Source organism: Hippopotamus amphibius, chromosome 7 (genome assembly GCF_030028045.1).
Source record: "Hippopotamus amphibius kiboko isolate mHipAmp2 chromosome 7, mHipAmp2.hap2, whole genome shotgun sequence".
Classification (NCBI taxonomy): Eukaryota; Metazoa; Chordata; class Mammalia; order Artiodactyla; family Hippopotamidae; genus Hippopotamus; species Hippopotamus amphibius.
In genome coordinates, this window is record NC_080192.1 from 65,143,086 (window position 1) to 65,161,210 (window position 18,125).

Genomic DNA, 18,125 nt, shown 5'->3' on the forward strand with positions numbered 1-18,125 from the left:
TGTATCATTTGAGTAAATGTTAAATAGAAAAAAAAGTGAAAGCAGAACTGGGGAGACATTTATATGAAACATGGTACAGTATGGTATGCTATGTATGGTATGGTACAGTATGGTATGGTATACCTCTGTTTGAAAATCCCTGCTTTTTACTTTTTAGTATTTTAATGTCCTGGTTTTATTAAGATATATTTGGAATGGCACTGCGTAAGTTTAAGGTATACAGCATAATAATTTGATGTACATGCATCATGAAATGATGACCACAATATGTTAGTGAACATGCATCATGTGATACTGATATAAAGTAAAAGAAAAAAAAAATTCCCTGTGATGAGAATTCTTAGGAGTTCCTCTCTTCACAGCTTTCCTATGTAACATAGAGCAGTGTTAATCACATTAATCATGCTGCACATTACATCCCTAGTACAAAACGGGAAGAGAGTCGTAGATACAGAACACAGACAGGGGATTGCCATAGCAGAGGGTTGGGGGCTAAGTGAAACAGGTGAGAGAGACTAAGAGGTGTAAACTTCCAGTTACAAAATAATTAAGTCACAGGGATGTAATATACAGAGTGGAGAATAAAGTCAATAATGATATAAAATCTTTGTGTGGTGACAGATGGTAACCAGAGTTATTGTGGTGGTCAGTTTGTAATGTTTGGAAATATCAAATCACTACACTGTGCACCAGGAGCTATCATATGGTTGTAGGTCAATTACACTTCAAAAACCCACAAACAAACAAAAACTCATACCAAAAGTGGAGGTGGGGGAGGGACAATTAGATGAAGGTGGTCAAAAGTTACAAACTTCCAGTTATGATAAAAAAATTCCTAATTTTTAATACCTCCATAACAGGGGTGTTTGCTCTCCATGATGCAAACTGAAAACTATTTTACATTATTATCATTTTGAGGCCTTGGATTTAGAAAAGTTATGAAAAGTCACTATCATAACTTGTGACTATTGCTCTTTCCTCAGCTTTGACATTTTGAAACATTGATGGGGAGGAATGGGAATTTCTTATTCCAGTAAGTTTTCCAAAGTTTTTGTCTTTCCACCAGTGCTTTCTCTCCCACAATATACATTATCTGATTCTGTGGAGGCATTTTCTGGTACACTCATGGGTTAGCCACAAACACACTGTTCCATCAGAACCTGGGCATTCTAGAAGCAAAGCCAAAGTGTTCCAGCTTAAAAGTCGGTAGAGGCTCTTACGCACCCTTCAGATGAATTATCACATGATCTTCTTTGGGCTGCCCAGTCTCTGCAGCATTTACCTTTTAAGCTACACTGTTGTCAGTTTCTTTGGCTTTATTCCAAACTGTAAATCCTCTAGGTTTACATGATTCTTTGACCTCTAATATGTCATTGCTGACATCTATGTGGATTCTGTAACTTTGGCCTGCGGTGATACATGGGAAGAAGACTTACTTCCAAGCTTTGCAAATCACATTAAATAAGAGCCTAATGTTGCCAACATTAATACATGCTACCTCAGTGTGATGGTATGATAGGGACTACTTCTTCCCAAAGCTGGATAATAAATGAAAATTCATCCTTAGTGCTTGCAATTTAAATAGCCCATTCACTACCATCTGGACAATACTCTATAATGTTCTCTGAGGCAAAATATTCTTCCAAAATATTTGTGCAAAATAGCACATCTCAACTTTTCTGTTATGTAAAGCCTGTCTTAGTAGTGTGTTTCTCCAAATAAAAAGTAAGTATAACTAGGTAAAAGTATTTTTGTTTCCTTCCTTTATAATTTCATATTTCTCTCTCTCTTTTTTATCTTTGAAAAGCATGTGTGGTGCCTCAAGGTACAACTGCCATCTTATAACCATACAGTGATGATATACACATTATTATCACTCTCAATGTTCAACTCCCCCTGTGTCATAGGTACATGCAAAACTATACTCATTGTCCCCTGTGGTCAAATATGGTTGGAAATGAGGTGCACTGCTTGCAGACTGAGGCAATGAAAAACTTCTGTGCCACTCTTCTGTCTCTTCATTCACTTGGTCCCCCATGGTTGGGGACCGTGGAAGCATCGTGCTAAGAGGGCTGAACCAACAGGTCAAGTGGCTTGAATTGTTTTGTCATTGCCTGAAGGAGACCTGCCAGGAAGTTTCCCTTGGATACACAGCCGGCTTTGCGTGAGCAAAATACACTTTGTGTTGAACCCCTGCGGTATAGGCATTTGTAAAGATCACAGCACCTTTTTTTTAGTTTATTCTAAGCAATAAAAGTGGTAAGCATGAGGATGAAGATTTATTGCTTTTAGTAGCCCTGCTTCCAAAAACATTATCGAGCTTCAGTAGCAGCCATGTATGTGGACTGCCTTCTTCCAGACTTCTTACTGAGTGCAAAAACAAACAAACAAAAAACTATTAGTTAAATGACAGCTGTTTTTGTTTGTTTTGTTTTTTATTTTGTAACTGAAAGCATTTCAAGCTAATTTTAAACATATGCTATATGTTACTATATAACACAATAAATACATATTTTTCCCATTATTCACTTGCTCCTGGGTTCCTGACAGCTGTCTTCACCCCAGTGTTGACCCAGACAAGTAACTTGAGTCCGTATTGGCATTACAGGATACTTTGGACTAGACAACCCTGACCACATCACTGAAATTCAAGAAGTCTGTCCTTACCTCACAGTGTAGTCTTACTTGTTTTAAAATAGCCTTGCTTTACATTTTTTCACTATGTTGAAAGCATGGAGATCAAAATTGCTCAACATCTGAAAACTCTGCCCCTATCTGAAAAATACTATTCTACAATGTGCAAGAAATTATCCACATTCTATTCTCTTTCAGCCAGACTGACGTGTGCTTTGTTATTTTCACTAGATAAATGTAGGAACTATCAAATGACAAACTTGCAAAACAAAATAAATTGTTTGGTCCTTTCTTTTCCTGTTTGAGATACAACAGCTTTTCAGATTTAGTTTCCATTTATTAAAATAGATTGAAATTACTTATTGGAATTCCTTAACACTCTTTTATAAGCCCAATGAACAGGTGTAATTGTGTTTGGTAGATCAATTCATCCATTGCACCCTGAAAATATGCCAGGGTTATCAAATAACAGCAAATAGCCTGGGTTGTTTAATTATATCAAGTAAATTCATGCCTTTTGATAGAAGTAATCAATTCAAAATGAAATAATAAATCTTACAAGTCAGACAATCTATCCAATTAGTTAGATTTTCTTTTCCTAAATTTACATTTCAAATTAAAGGGCATAAATTCACCACCTATACAACCTACTGTTAGAATCTTATCAACATAATGCATATTAGCATCTACATTATTAAAATTCTACCAAAGTTTAAAATGGAGAGGACAGGCATGAATAATCATTTAACATTAATTCTAATGACAAATATTTCTATTGCAATAGGGAAATTTTCCTATTATTTTATTTTCACTTCTACAAAGAAGGAGTAATTTGAACTATTCTAATCAATCATGTGTACATCAGTGTAATATTTCAAAATGTCTTCCATTATTGAGATGCAAGATTATACATTTATCTTTCCCTTGACTATAACCTTTTATAGTAAAAAAAACACTACACAAAATGCAAAACATGTTATACAATTCAACAAATTTGTATTGAAAACTGATTAGTGACCAGTACTGGGATTTTTAATGCTCCCCAGGTAATCTTGATATCTTTACCACATATCTAAGTCCATTTAAATTTTCAATTTAATTAAATCAATTTAATCACTTTTATGAGAATGCATTCTACTTCTTCACTACTGCTCATCTGTGAACTTTGCAATAACAGTAATGTTTTCTTTTTTTTTAAATTTACTTATTTTATTGTCTATGTTGAGTGTTTTTTGCTGTGCGTGGGCTTTCTTCAGTTGCCGTGAGTGGGGGCTACTCTTTGTTGTGGTGCACAGGCTCCTCATTGCCATGGCTTCTCTTGTTATGGAGCATGGGCTCTAGGCACATGAGTGTCAGTAGTTGCAGCACATGGGCTCAATAGTTGTGGCCCATGGGCTCTAATGCACAGGCTCAGTAGTTGTGGCACACGGGCTTTGTTGCTCCGCGGCATGTGGGATCTTCCTGGAGCAGGGATCGAACCCATGTCCCTTGCATTGGCAGGTGGATTCTTAACCACTGAGCCACCTAGGAAGCCCAGTAATGTTTTCTTTATAGACGTGATATCTTACCCAGTTCCTTTTATGCCATAGGAGTCTCAAAATTATTTGTTGAAAGAATAATGAATTGATGTCCTTTTATATTAATATCCAAATGATGAGGAGGAAATTTAAAAGAGGAATGTGGGAGATGACTAATGATCCCAGTTGTATGGGATAGCTGTTTATACTGAGGCAGTGAATATCAAAACATACAAGTTAAGACAATATTTTTAACATGATTCTTCAAGAATGCTATGAGTCTGGCATTAATGCCTGTCATTGCCTTATGTGTTGAGCAAACTCTCCAGTCAGGGATTGTTTAATATTCCTCCACCCAAACAACAAACTTTAAAACATGAGTTAATATTCATTTGTTTTCATTAAGTATAGATGAAAGAATCATCAGACAAGGGGATTATATGCTTATTTTGTTTATAAGGGTTAATTTTGATGCCATAAATAGAATTAAAGAAATAAAACCTAAGTCCATCAATAGATGAATGGATAAAGAAAATGTGATATACATATAATCACATATTAGCCATAAAAAAGAAGGAAACCTTGCTATTGCAACAACATGGATAGAACTTGAAGGCATCATGCTAAGTGAAATATCAGACAGAGAAATACAAATCCTCTGTGATCTCACTTGTAAGTAGAATCTAAAAAACAAACAAACAAAAAACTGAACTCATAGAAACAGAGAGAAGAATGATGGCTGCCAGGGACTGAGAGGTGGCAGAAATAAAAGGAGATGTTGGTCTAAGTGTACAAACTTTCAGTTATAAAATGAGCAAGTTCTGGGCATCTAATAGACAGAGCGATGACTATAGTTAACAATACCATATTATATATTTGAAAGTTGTTAAGAGAGTAAATTTCCAATGTTCCTAACCAAAAAAACCCAAATGGGAATTATGTGAGGTGACATATAATGTTAACTCACCTTATTGTAGTGATCATTTCACAATACATATCTATAACAAATCAACACATTGTACACCTTTAACTTACATAATCTTATATGCCAATTATCCCTTAATAAAGCTGGAAAAATATCAACTAAGGTATCACAAGGAAAGAAAGAAAAGCCTGAAATCATGATAATGGTAAACTTTGGAGAAAAAGAAGGGGACATGAAAACGGTTTTCATAGTCCTGATAATGCCTTATTTCTTGACATAGGTGGCACTTAATGGGTGTCTTCACTTAATGATAATTTATCTGCACAATCTTTATTTGTGTACTTTTCTCTATTAATGAATTTAATATCTAAATTAGAATGTCAAAGAGGATATAGAAAAATACACATTTTTTTAAGGTGAAAGATGATGAGTTCAGTTTTAAAAATGCTGAAGTTGAAATGCCCATCCTAAAAAAGCTGAGTAAATAATTAGATACATATCCTTGTAGCTCAGGGAAATATACTGGTATAGAGATTAAGATTTTTAGAGTTATCAAGATAAAGTTCCATTAGAACTGATAAAATGGTTAAGAATTTATGACTAGGAAGCATGGCCAGAACAAAGCCTTGGAAAGCAATCAGATGTGCAATTAGCAAAATAGAGAGTTTTGTTTGGAACTATCTTCTGTGCATCTCTTAGCATCATGAGAAGGCAAGATGAGTAGTCAGATGCAAGCTTCAGCCAGTTGAGAGTAATGTCTTAACATCAATTTTCAATGCTTGACTCTTTTTTTTAATTGAAGTATATTTGATTTACAATATTGTTTTAGTTTCAGATGTACAGCAGATTCAGTTATGCATACACATGTATCTATTCTTTTTCAAATTCTTTTTCCATTTAAGTTATTACAGAATATGGAGTATATTTCCCTGCATTATACAGTAGGTCCTTGTTGTTTATCTATTTTATATATAGTAATGTGAATATGTTAATACCAAATTCCTGATTTATCCCTTCCCCCCACCTTTCCCCTTTGGTCACCATAAGTTTTTTTCCTATGTCTGTGAGTTTGTTTCTGTTTTGTAAATAGGTTTATTTGCATCATTTTTTTGATCCCACACATAAGAAATATCATATGTTTGTTTTCTCTGTCTGATTTACTTCACTTAGTATGATCATCTCTAGGTCCATCCATGTTGCTGCAAATGGCATTATTTCATTCTTTTTTATGGCTAAGTAGTATTCCATTGTATATATGTACCACATCTTCTTTATCCATTCATCTGTTGATGGACATTTAGGTTCCTTCCATGTCCACTCCTGGCAATATATGTGGAGAAAACCATAATTCAAAAAGATGCATGCACCTCACTGATTAACTCTTGTTGACAAGTCTTGTAATGTACTTGTAGAGCATATGTGAAGAGAATTTCTTAAGAAGCTAAGTTAGGTAAACATTGCTCTGTTGGGTGCTGTGAGACATTACCTAGATCCCCTTCAAAAGTGAAGGACTTTCTTCTTTAGTAGTTGGCAGTGTTATGGGAAGATAGCCTTGAGGTTTACCCCTCTACAAAGGTTTCCCTAGTTAAAGAGAACTGTCTCAGCCAAGTTCACATCACCTTCTAAACATCTGCATACTCTAACTGATTAGTATAAACCTCCAGTCTTCACGTCCTAACTCAGGACAATCTGAAGCATCATCTCAGCTTCACAAGTGCCCATAGGGCTGGCTTAGGCCTGAGATGAGACTGCATTACAGCTCAAATTTCCCTTCTGCCTAACCCTGCTTCCTTCTCCCAACAGATCCCCAAGAACCTTCTGCAAACTAATCTGCATCTCAGAATCTATTTCCCAAGGAACTTAAAGTGTGACACTTACCTAATGCTGCAGATATATGGAATACAAATATATTTTAAAATTTAGCCACAAAGTAGTCTTTAATAAAGCTTTTGGGTAAAGTTTCAGTAATGCAATCACATGTAAAGAAGCCTGATTATACTGTACTGAAGAGGCAGAGTAAAGTGCAAAAAGTTGACTAACAGGATAGACAGAAGGATGATAATGGAATTTTGTCCCTAAAAAGGCACAGTTTTATGGAATCCAGAGAATCATGTAAGGGGGTAAATCTAGACAGAATGAAAAAACTGTTATACTACATAAAGAAGAAATGGGGATAAAGATATATTTACAGTTAAGTTTACATAAAGGGTAGGTAGTTTAGAAAGTCCTTATTGAATGGCTTTATTTTCCCTGTGGCAAGAAAAACAGGCAAAAGCTCCATGAGGGGACTTGAGAGTTGCAGAGGGTATGGTTGGGTGACATTTTCTTAGTTTCCCAAGTAAAGAATATAACAAGGCAAATATTAATATGAGTCCAAATATTTATATTGGACCAAGTGCAGGAAGGGCGATTGAATTCTATGTTGGCAAGGAGATTAAAGTTACTTGTAAATGTGAATTTAAAATTATGGACTAAGAATTCTATATGGAATAAAGAAAGATATTAAGAAAAGATTGCTAGACTGAAAACAAAGAAAAGAAAGAAGTTAGACACGGTAAGTAAAGCAATTAATAACATAGGATAAAGAAAATAAGAAAATAAAAGCATACAGTCAGAAAATGTGTTATTGTGGGAAGCTAAGAATAAGAAAGTTTATGCTTGAAAGACTATAGTCAGAATGTGATACAGTAATTAGCTATTACAGAGGCACAGTGATTCCAGATGATAACAAATCCAGGGCATTGTTTATAGAATAGTCAAAAAAATTGCACGTGAAAAAGAACTGAAAGACTAGAATTTTGGATAGTTTACCTCCAAAAGTATTGAAACCTTTGTAGGACCAGAATGGTACTAGACATTTTACAAAATTGTGAGTTTGTTGTCAATATATTCAACAAATATCTGGGAGAGACCAGAAGGTTGATAGATGGTAATGTTGAAATGATGAGTGGTCATAGTCAGTGATACAGTTGAATGGAAAAATTAATTTCCAGCATATATACTTTTCTAGCATTTTGAAAGTAAGAAACATGCTAACTCATATTCTGATCCAGTGGTACCGGAGGAATGGACAATATTTTATGAAAATGATTGCAATTGAAAGATAAAGGGACAATAAACAGTTTGAAAATATATGGAAATTTGTATGTTGTACAATAGAGGTCCAGACAGCAAGAGGAGCAGCAGACACTTGGGACATGCAGAAAGGAAACTCAGGACAGTCTAGGATTGAGAGTCCAGAAAAGACATAACTCTAAACTTGAATTTGAGCAATAACAAGGATGACAGTATGTCATGGGTTAACTGGTTTCACAAACTCTGAATAGAACCCTGGTATGATTGGCATACCTGTTGGCATAAGTTGAGCACTTGTAGTAGCAGGGTTATGGTGACACTAATAGCCACTAAAAATCTACCTGTTAGTTACATTAAATGTGCTGTATTTGTAAAATGCTAATAATGTGTTAATTTAATCATCACAGGGCTTTGCATTAGAATAAAAAAGGGGAACGTATCAATCACTGTAGCTGTTTTGATAGGTTCCTCTATGATTTATCTATGTATTTATCTAGTTACCTATCTACTTAAGGTGGTGCTGCTTTAAGAAGACCAAATTTATAGCTGAAATCCCTTAATTTGCCTTTAATCTAATTCCCAATATATTCAGGTTTAAATCTACTATCTTACTATCAATCTATTACTTGATAATCTATTAGATCTATTACTAACACTGTTTTTATATTGTCTCATGTTCTATATTCACAAATTTCTCTTTTCTTAACTTGTCTTGGGTAAATTAATTATTAATGTATTGTTCCATTTTCTCTCTCAATTATTTTATTATTTATACATCCTCATATTTTTTTTGAAGCGTTTGCCCTAGCTATTACACAATCTATACTTTATTCAAGGTTAACATAAATCAGTATTTTATCCACTTTTCAAAAATATAAATGCTGAGATTTTAAGTTGTTTATTCCCCTTCTGTTCTGTGTTCCATTATCACCATGCATTTTGATTCCCTATATGTTTAGGATCCCATAATAAATACTTGTTATTGTTTTATATTATGACTATTATATTCAGTACACCCATATGCATAGCCCTTTCTCCACTCTTGTTTCCATCTTGCATCTTTAATTTTACTATCAGGAGTCATCTTCCTTCTGCTTCAAGTTCATTTTAGGTAGGTAGGTGTGCATGTGTGTGTGTGTGTACACCTCATCATTAAAATTTCATAGGATTATTTATCTGAAAAACTTTGTACGTAATCCTCATATTAAAATGCTTTTTTTTTTCAGAATAAAACATTTTCTGATTTCCGTATCTGTGTTGAAAATGTAGCACTGAATCATTGTGTTCTTTTGAAGGTCATAATTTTCCTTACTTCAGCTACTGTTAAGATTTTGGGGTCTTCTTATATACATTATGTTTTAGTGCATTTCACTGCCTGAATCTGTGACTTGATATATTTTCTCTGTTTGGGGAAATTCTCTTTCATTATTTATTCTATTATCTACCTTGTGCTCATTCTCCTATTCTTCTGGGATTATATATATATATATATATATATATATATATATATATATATTTATATTTTTATACTCTTTTCTGCATATTCCATTATTTTTTATCGTTATACTTCGGTCAGCACTTTTTCTGTCATTCGATCCACTAATTATCTTTATTTTTAATCTGCTGTGAAACATCTATTAACTTCATTTCAGTCACTTAGTTCTCTTGTAGTACTAGATTTTTTTGAAGATTTGTATCATATACAGGTCTTTCCAATGGTTTTGCATTCTTTCATTTCTTTAATATTTCACTCAGCTTTTTAAAAATTTGATGCCCGACCCTTGTGAGTCTTCTATCCTTTCGTTCTCATTTTGGTCATTTCTTATCCATTCTTAATCTTGGTTATTATTAAATGATCGGTGAATATTATAGAAAAAAGTAGAGATTAGTGAAGGCTCTGGATGATTGAGAGGATGATATAATTCTGTTTCTTTTCTTCTTGATTAAAGATGAATCTCCTTTATATAATTAGGGTTGAAATGATTCAAAGCTGGGCTTTAGCCCTTGTGTGGTCTGTTTTTCAGTTTATATTTATTCCTAGGCTGCAGCTTTTTGGGGTATTTGATGAATGCCTGAGGTTTTCATCAGAGAACTTCTCTGGTAGGTCCTGAATTCATTTCTTATTCATCAAGATCCATAAGTCCACTGAGAGTTCAAATTCATTTCTGTGATTCTCAGCTCTAGCTTTTCTTCACCCATCTTCTTCATAGTTCAACCACTGCTTTCTAGTAAGCCAGGAGCAAATCAACACCAAACAATTAACCTCATTCCTCAGAATTTTCTACTGTTTCTGGTCTTAACACTGCAAATCCTAGTTTCCTTGATGACTTTGTGATACCTTTAAATATTAGATTTTCCAGTTATTCTTAGCAGGTGGATTGGTTCAAAATAACTAGCCATTTCAAACCAACAGGAGCAGAGTCTCCTTCCTCTTTATTATCTCTCTCAATAAACAACACAGTGCTGACCTCATTTCCCCAAACCAGAATAATTAGGAATCATGTTTACATTTGCTTTGTCCTGTACTTTATTTTTCCAATCAATAAATTCTTTTACGTTCATTACTTTGGTATCTTTGAATTCCATCCCCTGCTCTGCTCCCCATGCCATGTCATCCTCATGGCCACTGGCTAGCTACCCTTAACTTATCAACTGTATTAAAAATATGACCTTGTAAATGATAACCCTGTCGATTTTTGTTGCTTCCTTTATTTTAAGAATGCTTGTATTTATCAGAATGTTTGTCTTAAAGTTCAATTCTCATTGGGTCACTCCCCTGCTTAAATTCTTTCAAACTATCCTCATAACATTCAAGACAAAATAAAAATCCTTTAGTATGATGTGTAACCTTCTTCATGAACTGATATGTGTTTATCACAGCTATGTCTTCTCTCTTGTTTCCATGCTTGCTGTGTGTTTATGTCACATTTGACTAGTTTAAGCCCCTGTAAACAATATGCCCTTGATTTAGTGCATACTCTCACTGTTTTTGAAGGACAACTTTTGGTACTGGCTTCTCAAGAATGCCTTCTCTAATCAATACCCACCCTCTTTCTGACTCTCAGGTATGTCTGGATGTGCTGCCTGGACTCGTCCTCAAACTACTTAAAGGTTTGGGAGAATAATGTGTGCAAGAATGTATTTGTTTATAAATAGATATATGATACATGTAACTGAGGTATAGTGAGTGATGGGGAGAAAGGTATAACAAAGATGTTTGAAGCACTTTTAGAGTGCCATGGAAATCTTTGCAAAGTTTATGCAGGACGTTGATGTAATCCCCCAAATTAGGTCTGTGTCTAGTAGATGGTACACTTTGATATATTTGAAATGCATGAAGTATTTGACCAATTTATTATTGAGTTGAGTACATGTTATATGCAATACGCTATCCGATACTGAAAAGGTCACAACAATGAGGAAAGTACTGGCTTTCTCCTTAAGTCCCCTACATTCTACTAGTGAGCACATAACCTGAACATGAATGTATTTTATGTGAGTGCAAATGTGAAGGTGCAATACCTTAAAAAGGCCATAGCTTTTGAAGAAAGATACATTCATATTCTGAGAGAGATTAAGAAAAAACAATTGTAAACTGGGTGTTTTAAAATATTTTATTTAGAAAAAAATCTCTTATCTGCATTTTTCAAAGCAGTATAATCATCTCCTGAATATATTTCACCTACATTAACCATGTGTTAATATTTTGACATATTTTTTCTTCTTACAATTCTTATCACTTTGCTGAACTATCGAGAGTAAGTTGTAGTCATTATAACCCTTCAGCTTAAGAACTTGAGCCCCAATCTACTAAAAACAAGACATTCTCCTACATGAACACAGTACAAATATTAAATTCAAAAAATGTAGTATTAACATAATACTATTATCTAATATACAGTTTGTTTTCAACCTTCACAAATTGTTCCCATTCTGTCTTAAATAAATAGGATTAAATTAAGGACCCAATCAAGGGCCATGCATTTCATTCAGCTTTTATGTCTTTAATGTCTCTTTTAATTCAGAACAATTCTCAATTTTTTTTTTTTTTGGTTTTAAATAGATTATAATTTTTTAAGAGTACAGACTTGCATGTGTGTGCCCATCCCTGTGTGTTTGTGTGACTAGGAGTGTTTCATCACCATTATATTCAAGTTATACATTTTGGGCAAGATTATCACATTATGGCAGGAGACACTTTATACAAGTTTTGAAAGATGGAAAACATTTATATCGAGAGATGAAATGTGGCACAGAAGACACTTACAAGTAGGAACTGAACAGAAGATTCTTCTGACTCCTAATACAAGACTCTTACCACAAACTATAGATGCTACGGATGGCTTATTTATAGTCTGAGATTTTTTTTTTCTTTCAAATTCTCATTTGATTTTTTATTCCAAATTTTCATTCATACATGCAGTATGCAGATAAATACACATTAATAAAGTCATAGTTCATTTAAATCTTTCAGAGTTCTTTGTTCTAATCTTGGTGAAGAAAGAGAATGATTATCATGGACTAGCTAATTTAAACTTCATGCTAAGGGGCAGTGTTCTGTGTAGAGCAATGTTTAAAAAGAATAACAAGGATTTCTTTAAAAATAGAAGTTAATGCTGTGCAGAGGGTCCCCCACTTATAGTCTGAGATTTTTTGATCAGTGTGAAAGTATTAAAAATTAGATGTGTCAGATAGAAGGTTTAAACCACGCTTTTAAAAGATAGATTTAGGTAAGATATAACTAGAAGTGGTTTCCTATACAAAATATTCAACACTAATCTCTAGTTAATTGCAGATATAGGGAACCTCTAACCTCAGATATTCAGTTTTAATCTTTAAAGTATTCATGGTTTTGACAGGGGAAAATGTAGAACTCTTGTCTTTAGAGCAGAGGCTATATTCAATATTAAATCAGGCCTCAACAAGCTAATAATCAACATCTGCAATTTGGGACATTTTTAATGAGAGGAACATGGTGCATCTACTGGATATTGTAGAATCAAAGAGACATAAAATAGTCACACTTTTGTAGACCAGCCCCTTATTTTGTAGATAAAGTAAACCCAGAGAGAGGATGAGTTGCCCAAAGTTACAGAGCTGGAAAGTGATTTAGATTAATCTCTTATCCAGGATTCTCAATTCATTGTCCAACTGACAGATTCCTAGAACATGATTGTGGAAATCACAAAATTTCTGTTTCATGGATAGCCTTTTGCCATGACTGTCGCTTTGGTAGATTAGGCCTTTCATAGTCGGGCCCCAGTGTTCCAATGGTAGTTTAGTGACAGAATGGGAAATGCTGGAAAGGATTTGCAACTGCTTTATCAGACCAACTTTTAGACTCATTGATCATTACCTTGAAGCATTTACTCACTAAAGTGGCCCACACCATGCAGTTTCTTTTCAGATCAGTGCCAAGTTTCAAGTGCCATATACCACAAGAGGCATTTTTTTATGTGATTCCCCAAATATGAACTCAACAATACTTTTATTATCCATGTTTCTGATCCATTAGAAGTATTGACTTTACCATGAAATGAGAGTAATTCAATTTCAGATTATATTATAAAGCTGAACTTATTATAGTTTTGCCTGCTAGTTTTACAGTAGTTAAGACTATGTTAGGGTTTTCATGCTAAAGCTTTATATTTCAAAGTTTTATAATCAGACATTAAAAAGAAAAAAAAAAGCCAAATGTATTTTGAGACTGCATTGGCACCTATGAGAAATCCATGTCAGGCTTTTTATTCAAAGAGATCCACATCAATGGGCAAGCCCCTCTGCTTAATAACTTTCATTATTAGATTGGCTATGGGTACTATTCACTTTCCTAAATCTGTAGAGGGGTCCATTCTTGGGTTTGTTGGGCCTCAGCATCAGGTACAGAGCTCTGTGTGGTACTGTAAACAGAAGGCAGAAGACATGGTACAAATTATCCAGTCCCTTACCACTGGTTTGACTATGGCCAGGTTAACCAGGTTGCTTAATATTGTTGGGACTCAAGTTACTTAAAATTTTCAAAAAGGAGGACAATTTATCCTATCTTCCTGAAAGCAGGGAACTCGCTTGAAATCCTTTCCAATACTCATATCTGAGTTTATATTAGAATGATGAGTCAGTTAACAAAAGGGATCCTTAGGAGTCAGGGAGAGATTGCTACCTCCACATTTCATCTGAGCCCAATTGCAAAAAGATCATTCCCCAAAATATCTAACACAAGGCAGACACCTTACTAAAAGCATATTTACTTAAATTAACTCCCCAATAAATTTCAAATGAACATTGTTAGCTATTAGTAACTTGGCATGAGTATTCTGAAGAGAGACCTGTATTAAATATACTTGAGGGGCCATGCATAGAAAATAGCCATAAAGAAAATTACTGGTCACTGATGGAACGGTTCCTGAGGTCAGAAAGTGTTGTGAGCTAAGAAGAGAGTGGCCGGTAGTAAGCTGAGACTTCCTGCATAATTCTGCTCATGATTACTCATGTTCATTCATTTATACTTAGTTCAGCTCCAGGCAAATTTAAGCCCCTTATAGGCAAGGTAATGTTGTGATATCATGCTAGGTTTAAATAAATAAGGCCTTATGCATCCTGGAAATTTATTTATGACAATGTTGAGGAAACTGTGTAAATTCTAAATAACAGCAAAAGTGCATATGTCTTCTGCATTTACTAAGTGGCTAATGTGAAGTTATGTAATTAATATACATCATCTAAATTAATAGTCACAGCAATCCCAAGTGGGAGTTATCATCTTCATTTCACTGATGATGAAGCAGAAACTTATACAGGAGAAAAAACCTTACCAAGGCCATCTGTGAGTGGCAAATTCAGCACTAGGGTCCAGCTTTACCAAAACCCATACATTTAAACTCCACGCAATACAATCTCCCATAATTTAAGCTGTATCTTTCCTAGGAGGACACAACAGCAAACTAATCCCTGAGTGATGCTGAGGAAAACATTATGGAAGTGGAATCTCTAACACTGAACATTCCATAAATGAGACCAACTGGTTACAATCCAATCAGTCTCTAAATCCTGTAGTTTCTATCTGCAAATATTTATCATCTACTCCTTTCTCTCTATCCCCAGAAACCCTACCTTTGTCCAGGTCATCCTCTTGTTTCACATGAATCACTGAACTATCTCATTGCAGTTCTTCATGCTTCACACCCTCTGTAGGCAACACAGGTTCAGAGACGCTGATGCCTGCACCAAATTGTTCAGTAACGCAGGACTGTCTAGAAGCCTCCAGGACATCAGTGTTGGCTGATTCCTAGTCTCTTTTAACGGATAAAGTCAAATAAAAGGTGCACCTGCTCAAAATAGGAGAATCCTTGGAGAAGTACTGAGTTAAATTTTCTGGGAACATCACCAATTACTCTATACTCTATTAGCATCTGCCATTATGCTCTTCCTTAAAGTCCTCAAACAAGTCATGCTTCTTCCTGCCTTAGGACCAAGAAACTTGTCCTCTGTTTCCATCGTTTTGTGCACTCAGCCTCCACATGCAGTTAATTCTTACTCTTCCTTCAGGCTTCTGATCAAATGCTATTTCTCTTAGTAAGCCTTTCCTGACTTGATAAACTTCGTGAGATTTTTCTATTAGACACTGCTAGAGCATTTTATACTTTCACTTGGCAGCAATTACCACATAATCATAATTGCAATTCATTCTGTCACTCACTCATGGAATATTTTTTGAGTGCTTTTTATGTACCAGAAACTATTCTAGATGGTTCCCCTAATCTATGAAAAGAGGACAACAACATTATAAATTATACATGTGCATATAATTATATACTATACGTATATAATAAGTGTGTTGAGATGAAAAAGTAAAAGTATAGCAAGTTTTATATCAGTAATGTTGAGTTGGATAAAGTGACTTGGACACAGGTTGTAGAGTTAAATAAAGTGGCAAGGGGTTTTAAAGTTAGCCCTCATTTAAAAAGTGAGAATTTAGCTTAAAGGAGGTGAAGATATCACATATGTATATATAAAAAGAGCCATCAGGTAAAGAAGAAAATTTGAAAACTTGCTATAAGGTGTGAACATGATTACTATGCTTAAAGGACAGTAAGGAAGCCTTCAGGGCTGGAAAGGAGTAAACCATACACAGCATATATAAATGTGATTTACAATAGGAATAAGTTGTAATGCAGGACAAGATCAAGTAAGGTCTTAAAGTACTTCTTTTACTGAGTGGAAATAGGGGCTATTGGTGGAGTTTAAAAAAACATCTATGTAGCCTTGTGTTTAAATGGATCCCTTTTGTCACCACTGGAATGGACCATCGGAAGTCAGGGACAGGAACAGGGCAATGTGTTCTGAGCCTATTGTACTAATCCAGATGGGAGACAGTAATGGCCAGGACTGTGGTGACTGCAGTGGTGATGGGGGAAAAATGAGTGGATTCTGTAGCTGTATTAAAGGCACAATCAGCTAGATTTTTTTTTCTTTTGACAGTTCAAATTCAGATGTATATAAAGGAGAATAGTTAAAAATGATCCCAGGGTTTAGTCATCTGAGCAACTGGATGGAGTTCCCAATAAAACTTGGAGAAGACTGTGGGCATCAGGCAGGAATAAGTTCATGAGTTCATTGAAAAGCATATTGCTAAGTGACATCTACAGTGGGAAATTGCTGTATGGTTTTCAAAAAACAGGCAAATGTGGTATATATGGTTACAATACAGATGTGATTGCACCTCTTGGGTAATGCTACCAAGCATGCTCCCCAACAACAGCAGCAAAGCTATCTTATGGTTCAACCATTTTATACTCACTAACCATGTAAAAGGTGCCATGGAGGAGTTGAATACGTTTGATTAAGAAATGAATTGATAAAACATATAAGGAAGGGAATGGTATAGTCCATTATATGATTTGCCATTATACACATTATAAAGAGTGGTCTGGTCATAACCCATGGTGATACATTTTTAATGGTAGAATTTATGATAGCAGAATAGATATGCTATAGGAACATATATCCTCTGCCTGTAATTAAGATCATCAGCAAACTTCTGAAACAAGAGTGGTGGAAGAAAAGGTTTACTACATACCAAGAAGAGTGCAAATATTTTCTGTCTGTTTTTGTTTTTATTTTTGTTGCTTCATTTGTTTTTTTGGATTTGTTTTTAGATTGTCTCTTTATCTCTTTTTAGCCTCCCATGTGGAAAATACTGATTTTCTTCAATTTTCAGACTAGGAAGCTATGGGATAGGGAAATTAAGAAAACCCCTGGTTAACACAACCACAAATTGATAGAGCTATAATTTCTATGTAAATTTGAATCTGTGCTCTTGGCCACAAGGAGATAGGACATTTGACTGAAGGCCTCTAAATTATAATGCTAGCTTTGCAACCTCAGATTTTGGTAAGCTGTCTAGTTGTAATCACACCCAATTCACTTCTGTTGAGAAATAGCTCTCTTACCTGAAATATCTTTTCTCCCTCTTAAAACAACCTAAATTATGGTTAATTACAATCCTACTCCATGAATAAAGCTTTTTTGTCCTTTCTAGCTTTTGTATTTTTGCATTCTGACCTCCTGTGATACTTACCGTATCAAGTACACCATTCAGCTCTACATTATTGACTCTTCTAATCTGCATGTTACTAGTTTTAGATTATTTCTTTCACACTTTGGCACTAACTCAGAGCTTAATAAATTGACTTTTGATTAAATAACTCTGGAGTAAGCTAAAGTTGAAAAAAATGATTATTTAAAACATTAAATAACTAGAGAAATTTCTCAATGCAAAATTCCCCTTTACATACCACTTGTCCAAAGTTAAGCCATCTCATAATTTTAATCATAAAGAATTATAATGATGGAAGACTCAGGGTTAATATTCCCTGGTAGGAAGCAATCACATACAACATATATAAAATTATTTTGTGGGTCATTTTGTAACTCAAGTTTACATTATCTCACACCCAGAAATTACAGGACACCAG